The 11,743-nt window shown below is 42.8% G+C and overlaps 1 pseudogene; it reads left to right on the forward strand.

Annotated features, from left to right (window-relative positions):
* The first annotated feature begins 1,022 nt into the window (after positions 1-1,022).
* Positions 1,023-11,743, forward strand: part of LOC102889638 — a 47,064-nt pseudogene continuing 36,343 nt past the window's right edge.

Consider the following 11,743-nt stretch of genomic DNA (forward strand, 5'->3'; position numbering starts at 1 on the left):
CCTGGTTTTTCCCTCTGGGAGCTTACTGTCCAGTTACTACAAACATGTGAAAAATCTATCCTAGCCACACAGTTCCTAGAGCACTTCGTCAAGGATTCTCAAAACCCTGTCCTGATACCTTAACACAATGAAAATGCTTATCGAAATCTTCCACCCATATGATTCCATTTCCTTCCCACCGAGTGCCCTTGTCCTGCCCACCCTACTCATTACTCCCTGGACCTCGCTCTCGGGTGTAAACTTTCTTTCTTGCCAAGTCTGTGACTGGGAACAACTTCCTAGCTGGTGGGAAATCTCTTCAAAAGAATACCACCCACCATTCTACTTATCTGTCCTCACTCTGCACCCCAGCTTAACTGGAAGTTTTAGTTCTTAAACGCACCATTCTCAATGTTTCCTCAAGTCACCTGCACCCACCAAACACGCTGCCTGAAAAGCTCTCTCAAGGACCACGGCCCTGTACCACACACGCACACGCACACACACGCATGCACATGTGTGCACTGCCCTCAAACCTTGGCTATATCCTACTCACCCTTCAGGTCTCAGTTTAAATTACACTTTCACAGAGAGGTCATCCTGACCCCAAGGCTGAGGCCAGCTCTTCCTGGTTTATGTGTCTCCCATATGCTCGCCATGCAGAGTGTATTTCATGACCCTGTTCCCACATACAGTCACTTGTTCGATATTTTTCTTAAGCTCTGCTGTGAGGGCAGTGTTTACCCGCCAGCACCCAGCACGGCGCCCACAGGATACACAGCTAATAAACTTTTTTTTGCATGATAAATGAATTACCACTTCCCCTGCCCCAAGGTGAATTTTAAATATGCCTACTCACTCTCCTGAGTTGATCTCAAATTTTCTTCCTGCTTGAGAGAGTTCATTCCTTCACACTCTAATCTCCTTTTTTTTATTTCTCCTAGTGTGATTTCGCTGCCCCGTACGTCCAGGGCACCATATAAAGATTAAAAGCGTGAGATGTTCTGCAGTTGGAACATGGTGAGTGAATGGCACAGTGAAAAATGACCTTCCACTCTGTGATTCAACGAGACACAGAATGCTACACGTTGTCAGAACAGGACAACGTCAACACGATCCAGATTAACGTGGATGTTACTGGCTTGTCTGCGTCCGAAACGGACAGGAATCTGGCATTGTCCCTGGCTGATGAAAAAAAAAATGTCAGACGAGTTCTGAAGCTAATGTTTCTCGACCTTTGCAAGCAGCATTTCTTCACTGCTGTGGATTGGGGAGAAGGTAGGGTTATTCAGAACACATGGAGAACTCAAAAGAGAGAACACAAAATTCTAAAAACTCAGTTCTGATCAACATAAAGCTCGTGTCCTGCCAACATCAGATACCGTTTTTCCAAGATACAAATTTCATGGATACGTTCAGGGAACCAAAGGGACATTTGATCGGTTGGCCACTGAGCTAAAGCTGGTTCTGGATCCAAATTCTTTCCTCAAATCTTCACGTCCAACCCCTCCCCGACCCAGCACCACTTGGGTAGCTCATGCTGTCATATTCAGCCTTTAGACTCCTTCACACGGGCGTCTCTGCGGGCCTTCACGAGAAGAGGAAAAAACTCACAGAAACCAAAGAAACATGTGAGCTCGCCTTTTACCGCTCTCCTACCTGACTGGGTCCTGTGTCCTTCCTTTTCATAAAACTCTGCCCCAAAATGGTACTGCACCATACATGTACAAGCAAAAGGAGGCGTAGACGGACAGGAAGACGGTTGTTGAGGGTGGATGGTTCAGGTCATGGAGACAATGAGTTCTTCCAAAAAAGAGAAAGAAAGCTTTTGTAAAAAGTCAGATCTAAGAGTCTGTAAAATGACATTCAACTGTAGTGTCTTTCTTTAAATGCAAACAGATGCATAATTCCACCAGCTCTCCTGTAGAATAATGCCTAAGTACCTAAAGGCACGATGTGGCTGGCTATCCAGTGAGAAATTAGCACTTTAAATACTGTATTGTCTAAAGAGCCACAGCTAAAATAATCAAGTTCATTTCATTCAACTCACAGGCATTGGATAGCTACTCTGCGCCCAGAGACGGTGCCACGTGTCAGGAAGTCCAAGCAGGTAAGAGGCTGGGCCCTGCAAGAGCTTCCGTTTTAGTGGAGGAAAAAAGATAACAAAGAATCGCAACACTCTGAGAAAATAAGGAAGAAAGGAAAGAAAAGAGAAAGAGCTAATGGGATGATAATGTGGAAAAGAACAGGGCTAAATCTACCTGGGGAATTCCAGAATGCCTTTAGTGGATGACACTTACATGAATAATTAATAGTAGCATTAGCAATAACCATTATTGTAATTTTTATTGATGGGCCCTAGTGAATCTAGGGTGACATATAATAGTATGAATAATATGAGTTAAGTACATTAAAATAATCTCTTTTCTTAAGCTAGAAAGTTCCTTGCATTGTGTGAAACGACTAAAACGGGCAGCAAAGAATTTGTGGATGATGATTTTCAGTGGTGAATGCGAAGGTTGCTGGACAACAGAATCCCTAACAAAATTACAGGGAAGCCAGATTATGTTAATAATTGCTAATGATTAACTCTTCCAGGGAATGCATAGTGTTTTATGAGATGTTTAAAATAATAAAATATTGGAAGTAGAAGGGTCCCGGACAGACATCTAGCTGAATACTAGTGTTCCTTTATTACATATATTGGCCTACCTTTCATCTGCTCTGTTAGTCTGTAAGCATTTGGAGGATAAGGCCTGTGTCTTATTCATTTTGCACTGTAGTACCAAGTAAGAAGCAGGAGCTCAATAATGTTTTCTGGAGGAAGAAAAACTAAGAGGCTATTTATTCAACTCCTTATCTTAAAGATATAGAAACGGAGCCTCAGACTTAAGGACTAAAAGAACAAACAAAACTTGTTAATGGTAAAGGCAGAGCTGAAACCAGGTCTCTGGGCCCCAGGCCAGGTAATTCTCCATTATACCACAATACGCAGCTACAGTCAACCCCTAATCGACACGCCATGCAGAGAAGGATGTTTTGATCACAGAGTTTCTAAAGATCCGGTCTCTTCTTGCAGCTTTCCCCTGCATACCTTCACCTCCTCCATGCAGATGCCAAAAAAAGAGCAGAAGTTTGGAACCCCACTTTCAAAATGTTGCTGATCGTTGAAACCCTAAGTCTCACCTCTGACACTGTCCCCGGATCCCACAGATCCCCAAGACCGTTGGCAGCCCCACAGAGTATGTAAAACTAGCCCAGTGTTCCATGGTTTTTTGTTTTTGGGGGTTTTTTTCCACTTCCTACTGTTGGTCATTAGCAGGATTCTATTTTAGGACAGAAATACTTTCTACTACCCCTCAAATCACACCAAAGTATGTGGTTTTCTACTGAATCAATTCTGCATAGCAAAAAGCACCACATTTGCTCTTTCAAGCAGTAGAGGATCTTCCCCCAAGCCTGATATTGCTTTTATCCCTGCATCCCTCGTACTATGATGTTGATGATACTGATGGTGACGGTGAGGATTTTCATTTTCTGTTTGTCTTCGGTTACCACTGATTGAATTTAACCTAAGGATTGCAGGCCAAAAGTTGACACAGTAGAGGAACTAAGTTCCCAAGAGTTTTCATTTATAAAGAAATAAAACAAAAGTTAGGTAATGATAATAAAATCCTGCAGGTGAAAATTAAATTTCCTTTATGAGACAACTGAAGAATCAGAATACAAGAGATTAAATTAAACCATTTTTACGTCAAGCTCCCGAAATTAAAACTGAATCCTTAACTTCGAACTCACCCTCTATACAGGGCCACCATATTGACCCTAGAAAATTGCACAGCTAGATCATTGCTTAGCTAGGAGAAAAAAATAACTAAAAGTCAGTAGGAGGGCAAAGCAAGTAGAAGGATGTTTTGACTCCAGTTGGTGTAGAAATACATTCAGCAAAAAATCAGAAGATGTGTGCCATCCTTGTGTGTTCATTTGTCAGGGTTAAATTCGATATTGAATCATACGTGCATATTACATAAGATTCTGAAAACTCAGCGCTTTCGACATGGCTGCACCTTCTGGAATTTCCTCCTGGCTGCAGAGGTTCTGAAGTTCTGAAGGCAGAAGGATACTTATCAAGAAAGCAGAAACTAATTCACCACATTGAATTTCTGAGTTTTTACAAAGTTTTCAACAAGGTTGTAATTTAATTCATTATACACCACTGAGCATCAGGCCCATGCAAAGCATTAACTACCCTAAGAGTAACAGAGTCTGAGGTAGGAACCATGGTCCCTGCTCTCAAGGAGTCCATGTGTAACAGGAGACATCAGATATGCTTGTAAGAGGCTATAAGACAAGTTACAGTACCATGAGAAATGTCAGCCCTCCAGTCCATTTCTGCTCCTATCTGCTACCCTCGGATTGCCTCCAGCCAAGTACCAACGCCATCCTACAGGTATAGACTGAATTAGCGCCGACGCTAATATGTGCTGTAATGAGGAGCACCAGGAATCTGCTGACTGGGTCAGATTCTACCTCAGAATCAAAGCTCTCTTGCTTGAGTCTGTTCTCCCCTCTGCGCTGGCCTGCCCTCTTGCCCCTGACCCTGTCCCAGCTGCTCCTCTCTCTACCTGCCGAGCCTTTAGGCCATCAGTCTTGCCTTGCCCTACCCTGGGGGATCTATGCTCTCTTGATTTCTGATCCTCTGCCCAGGTTTATCCCCTGACAGGTTGTGACATATGACAGACATGTCCGTTGCACTTTCAGACTGCTCATCTGGCTTCTGACTCCTGAACTTTGACCCTTAGATCTGGTTTACTCGTGGAACTGGCTCTGCCTAAGTGTTTTCAACCGCACTGAATCCCCGCTCCATATTAAACACATTCACGTCGTGACTACATTGTTTGAGCAGATAATGAAACTAAATCATTTCTGTCAGTAAAATGACTGAATTAGAAGAACCCTTCAAAAACAGAATTCATGCTCTGAACTAAACCATTAAAAAGATCAAAATCGTCAAATTTAATATCCAAACAAGAAAAACGTGTGTTATTATATAAAAGCAGCTACTTTCTGAGAATTTTATCTCAAAGTCCCGGTATACCTAAAATCGTACCTAAGAGCTAGGAAGGACTTTAGAGATTGTCTAGTTAAACCCTATACTCAGCAAAAAATCCCTTGTTGAAGAGAGAGCTCTTCGACCTCATTATCCAACACACACCCACTGATCACCTCTATGGACCAGTTTTAGTGCTAGTAAAATGAAACGAAGGTTTAGGCCTCAAGAGGCTTCCACCCAGGTGGGAGGGATAGACATGAAACAAACAACTATAACACAGTGTGATGAACATTGAGATAGAAACAACTTCGGGATTCTGTGGGAACTCACAGGAGTGAAGAATGCAACCTCACCAAGATTAGGAGAATTATGCACAGGCAGCGGGATCGGAGATGGCTTTCCAGTCCAGCAGGCCCTTGGGATGAGCTGCAATGACCAAGTCACGTGAAACGAGCAGGCATTTAAGGCTGAGATGGCAGCACATACAGGGCAAGAAGGCTTAATGGAAGAAAAGCCGGCACGGTTAGGAAGAGCTGGATAAGAAAAGGCCTTGGCTATTCCCACAAGACGACTGGATGGTACACTGGGCACAGTGGGGGGCCCTGAAGGGACACCGAGCGGGGGAGTACATGACAATATCTTCATCTTAGACACATCACTTCAGCAGTGATGTCGAGCATGGACGGAAGGAGTAGGAGACTGAAGTCGCAGGAAAACGAAGCTAATGCATCTGGTGTCGAGCAGATGGCAGGACTGTGTGACTCGATCCCAGGGCCAAGGCAGAAAGCTGAGAAACAGACAGGGTGAGAAAGCAGCAGCACCCGGCCAGTGAGGGGCGGGCAGGAGGGGTCAGGGCCTCTGATCGGACCCCATGAACTTCACGCCTTCCTTTTGAGTCTACAGAAGTTCCCAGAAATACCAAAAATACACTGTTCGTGCTACCAACATACCTTTCTCCAAGTCTCTGGTGCAGTCATACCTTACTGTATGACTTCTTCCCTTCCTTCCCAACTCCCCTGTGCATGCCCGCCAACCCACTGCTAATCTACCTTACTTCCTGTGCTCGTAAAAGAATGAGAAATTCTGCAGTGAGCTGGAGGACCTGGGGATATCGGATCTCCATTGGGTCCCAGTTTTCTACCTGTACTATTGAATTGAAGTCTACTGAATAAAGAGACAACTACAGTACTACAGAATAGACATGACAAGGGCCGACACAAAGCAAGGAGGTGTGACAAAGACAGGGAACAGACTACAGGGGCATTTTAAAGAAAGAACTGGCAAGACCCGTGTACGATAGAGATTGAGGAAGAAGGCTGACTTTCTTGTCTCTGTATTAGTGTCTCTTTTTCAGTTCTCAGCCCCCTCCCTCCCCTGAATGGAGACAATGACGACAGGAAGGCTATTCAAACAGTGAATTATTACAAAGAATATTCTCTGTTGGCTTTTAAATAGATAACATTGATCGTCTCCCATTTGAGATGGCTTGATGTAGACTCATTTATCCATAAGAAAAGGAAACATAAATACCTTCACACAGTTCTTTCTAGCTTTGTGAGTCTGTCTTCGGGCTTTATACTCTGTGCTAAAACACTCGTATATGTACTGACAACATCTGATCCTATAGAACCAGTTTATGGGCACTGTAACCACTGAATTTCTTGTTAGATGAATGTATAATCCACTCATTATTACTCTTTGCTCTTCGCTGTATGCTGAATTCAGGGATTGAGTATTAGGGCAGTAAATGCATTTTAAAAAAATACCTCCAATCGCTCTCCTTCCAGCCTTCAATATTATCTGGGCACAAGGTGGGCCCAAAGATTTCTCTCCAAGAATTTTTACATATGAGCTATCCTGGATGGCCCCTCCTGAAGCACTTGATTAGTCCCAGGCAGACTGTGATGGAAAATTCTGTGCTGGGTCCCAGAGGTCACACAAAGAAATGCATATGTGTCAGCCCTGGAAAAGTGTCATCTGCATTCCAGCAGCAAAGTGTTTGGGAATGTCGTCCCTCAGAGGAGCTCACGCCAGACCCAATTAAAGTCATGGAAATAAAAAGTGGAAAGATGACATGATGGCTAGAAAGAACCATAACGTTTCAGAACGGAAAGAGATATTAGATATGGTCCAGCCTAACGCCCTCATTTATAATTGAGGAAACTGAGGCTCAAAGAGCTAAAGCAACGGGTTAGAGGCCCCATCAGGACTCTCCCCAGGCCTCCAGCTCCAGGTTCCGCTCTCGTCCTGTCGTGCATTACCACTCGTGGAATCCCAGAGCTGTAGGGAGCAGTGCATTCTGGCTGAGGTTCAGATATGCTAGCATGTGGAACCAGGCGCCCTCCTGTCCAGAGGTCATCTGCGTGCTCCAGGGTAAGTGTCGCGGAATGTTTGTGAATACTTAGATAAGAATCTAGCTGCATCCTTTTACTGGTATGGGGCCCAGGACCCCCATGGGAAAGAATTTGAACTGTGTCCATAATTGAGTCTAGACAAATACAAACATTTCTGATAGACTGGGGAAGTCTCAAGGGAAGCCATGCTCCAAAGAGCGACAACCAGGCCACTGAAGGAAAAGTTACCATAAGTGGGGAGGAGTCTTGCAAGGCATAGACTTAGTATCAGGGCCCAAGTGTAGGAAAGGGAGCAGTTATTCTGGGCCTAATATGAGGTTGTCCTTAAAACACTTCTCATCTAGCCCCAACCAGCCTCCTGGGATGTCTATACGTCCAAGGCCGAAGAGAACCACGCAGAAACAAAAACACGAAAGAAATCACTCACTCGGAGGCATCTGCATTTCTGACAAGAAAACGACTTCCACAGAGGGCTGGATGATGAAAATGAAAGATTTTACCACTTAGGGAGCTGTGTCAGGGTCCCCAATAAAGGAGCTAGAAACAAGCACAGGTTTCCTCGCCAGTAAGAGACTCAGAGGACACAGATGGGCAAAGATGCAGAGAAGCTAATATGTATGATCCTAAACTCGCAGCTGATTCTGTAGACCTGAGGTGGGGCCTACGACTCCACACTGTTTAACAAACCCAGGTTGTCCAAAACTCCTGCTTTTAGCAACACAGCATTAGACTGAGGTTCTTAAGAACAGAGATCTTATCTTATTTACCTCTGTATTTCTGGCACTTAGTAGAGGGTTCTGAAAAAAACCTGATTGAATGAACAGAAAATTAAACATGAAACAAATGAGTGAAGAGTTTTAAAGATAGCTATCACCTACAAATTATCTATGTCTTTTCCTTTTCAGAATAAATGTACCTCGTTTTCTTCACAACGGACCCTTCTGCATCCTGTCACTCTCCCCTAAAGCACTACCATTGTCAACAGTTCTGTCAAAATGTGGTGTCTGAAGTCTGATTCATCCTCTCCATGTGGCCCGCGCAAGGAACAACTAGCTCCCTTGATCAGAATACAAGAATGCTTCTCAGACTGGGTAAGATTGCCATAAATTTTTTGGCAGCCAAATGACACTGTTGGCCTACACTTCACTTATATTCCACTAAAACTTCTACAAACTACCCCCACCCCCGTCCTGAATAGAAACAGTTGACTTTTTTTAATTAACTGTAATACTCTTCTCCTACCCCTATCAAATTTCATCTTAGTCCTTTCAGCTAATTATTCCATTCTGTCAAAAAGCCTTTCATATCTTGATTCTATCGCCCAATACATTAGCTATTTCTCCTTTGTGATATGATAATCTGTTGTCTGGTGGCCTTAAAATGTGAGTAAGAGAAAAGACTGGACCTTTACAGAAGTCAAGTTGGAAAGCAGAGGGAGCCATCAGGCAGAAAGGACTCTGAACTAGTGAATTAGAATCAAGCGCTGCTTGAGAGGGCCACTTCCAAGTCCTCAGAGAAGCACCCAGGAGGCTAAATCACAGCGTCTCTGAGCTTCAGAGGGCAGACTAATAAAGAATGTGGCTACATGAAATTAAATTCACTTAGTGCTCAAAGAATACTAGGCATGTGAAAAGCAATTAAGGACTTTCTTCTGAAAAACAACCCATTTAATGTGTTTTTTTATCTTTGCTCTGAGACTTTTTTATTTCTAAAAACAAAAAAATATAATTAAATTACGTGGGTTTTTTTTCCAATAAAGATACCTTCATATAAAATTTTTTAAGTTAAAAAATACCTTAAAATAAAAACCATAGGAAGCTACAATCTAGTGTTACATTCTCTATTACTTGTCTCTATTACTTATACCTATTCTCTGTTACTAATACCTATTCTCTGTTACTAATACCTAAAGAAGGTCTACCCAGAGTTTAGTCTGCTTTCAATAAGCTCCATTAATGACCTATCATAACCACAAAAACAGGCATCATTTCCAGGAGAAGTTCGTTTTCTAAGGAGCTAGTCCAGCCTCCTTTTAGTATTTTAGTAATGAACTGTTACAAAGGAGTTAACAGTGTATAATACAGGATTCAAATTTGGTAACCAAAAGATTCGATAGCAATGAAACTAAAATAAAACACCAAAACTTAGATTTCGGTTGCTTTTCTTCTTCTTCCCCTTGAAGCACTGTGATTGCAGGCATTTAAGGGAAAGTCTAGCTGATGTGTTTTCCCATTCCAATCCCAAGTGCCAGAAATTAAAGAATTACAGCATTATACCACATTTTTTAACTTTAAAGTGACCCCGAAATTATTTTTCTGGAGCACGTATTTGTGCAGAAAGCAGAGAGCTATAATATTTTACTCTAAATCCTCCAGAATTCAAACTTTTTTCCCCAACACAAGGGATCAGAAAAGGGAAAGACACAGACACAGAGAAGGCCAGGTGAAGAGAGAGGCAGAGACGGGAGTTGCACAGCCACAAACCGAGAATGCCTTGGAGCCATTGGAAGCTGGAAGAGGCAAGGAAGCATTCTCCCCTGGAGCTTACAGACGGGTACAACCTTCCCCACGCCTGCATTTTAGACTCCTGGTCTCCAGGACTAAAGAAAATAAATTTCTATTGTTTTAAGCCATCAAGAATGTGATCAGTTTTTGCAGTAGCGACAGGAAGCTAACGCAACCAGTTCAGTAAAATAATACGGATTAGGCAAGTTTCCCTTTCCTTTCTACCCAGAACGACCCCCGTCCTCCATCTTCAGAGCCGGCAGTGCCCAGTCCAGTCTCCCCCACGTCGCCATCGCTCTAACTCATCTTCCATCTCTGCATTTCCTTCTCTAAGTCTTCCACCTCCCCCTTCACGTACAGCTTCCCTACGATTACACTGGGCCCATCCTGACGGTCCGCTAGAACCTCCCTATCTCAGGGCCCTTGATTCGGTCACTTCGGCAAAGCACCTTTTACCGTGCAAGGTGACACAGTCGCAGGTTCCAGGGCTTAAGATGGGGACATCGTGGAGGAGGTGGAGGCATTATCCTGCCTATTGCACACAGCTGTAAGCGTGCCCATGGGTAAATCTATCACAAAACTAGATGACAATTGTTGCCACAAACCACAAAATACAGAGAGAGAACAAACAACTACAAAGCCTGAATGGCATCAGCACCTACACAGAGAAAGCAGAGGGAAACAGCAGGGTGTCTGATGCAACTAGAAACATGATAACTCCAAAATCCCTAATAGATACTCACTGAAAAATGCAATGGACCAATCTGAGACCAGTAGCTGAGTTGAGAGAGTCTCAAGGTTCACGGTGAGTACAAGGAGTCCACAATAAGGAGTGAAAGGGCTGGATCAGTCTAGGCTACAGGAAACCTACAGAAATTAACAAACTAAATACGAAAATACTCATCCAGGATAAAGCCCCACAGTAAGGAGAAATCCCTAAGAGTCTATTCAAAGAGAGCAGGACAGAGAAACAGGAGCAAAAGGGGTGTGGTGTAGGGGAAGATAACATCAGAATGTATGAGTCCATTTACCAATCGGTCTGAGCAAGTAACAGAAGAGAAAGCTCATTAAATGTGAAAAGCTATCGTGGTCCATCCCACCATCCTTAAAACAAAGAAAAACTCATTTTACTCAAAATGTGGCACAAACAAGGATCATGAGCAAATCCCATAAAAGGTTATAATTTTTAAAAAGGAAATAAAGAGCAGAATAACATGCTTTTAGACAACAAAAGCACTGCAAAAGGTCATGTCTACAAAAGAAATGAAAACAGCAACTTAATATTTCAAAACGAGCTAAAAATTAATTAAGAAAATGATGGACGTGTAGAAAGAAAAACATATACCATAATTAGAATCATTAGAAAAGAGAATATATAACCCGAGAAGAATTATAAAGAATACAAAATTTCAATAATTGAAACTACATCAGAAGGAACAAATAAGTGGATACATAATACATTAAGATAAATAGGTGAAAAATAAAAATTTTGAACTAAAAAATAAACACGTTAGAAACTTCAATGCCAGCCCAGAGGGAGTAACAGAAGCCAAATTCACCATCTCATGTGAACAAGTTAAAAAAAAGAAAAAAATGGAGTCCTACTACTGCCCTAGCATACTGCCTAAAGACAGTTCCCAGGCTACTGTGCAGGTCAGAGGACCCAGGAAGATCTCATAGTTATGCAGTTGGGCAGATAGAGCTGGAAATCCACTGAGGCCAAGAGGCAAGCAGACTTTACAGGGCAGAGTGCTAGACAGGAGCGGGAAGAGAAACTGATTTGGAAATCTGCAGAGGGTCTTCCTTGATTTTCATCTAAATACAGATCAACCCATCCATGTGAGAAAACTACT

Source organism: Pteropus alecto, unplaced genomic scaffold (assembly GCF_000325575.1).
Source record: "Pteropus alecto unplaced genomic scaffold, ASM32557v1 scaffold101, whole genome shotgun sequence".
In the NCBI taxonomy this organism is placed as follows: domain Eukaryota; kingdom Metazoa; phylum Chordata; class Mammalia; order Chiroptera; family Pteropodidae; genus Pteropus; species Pteropus alecto.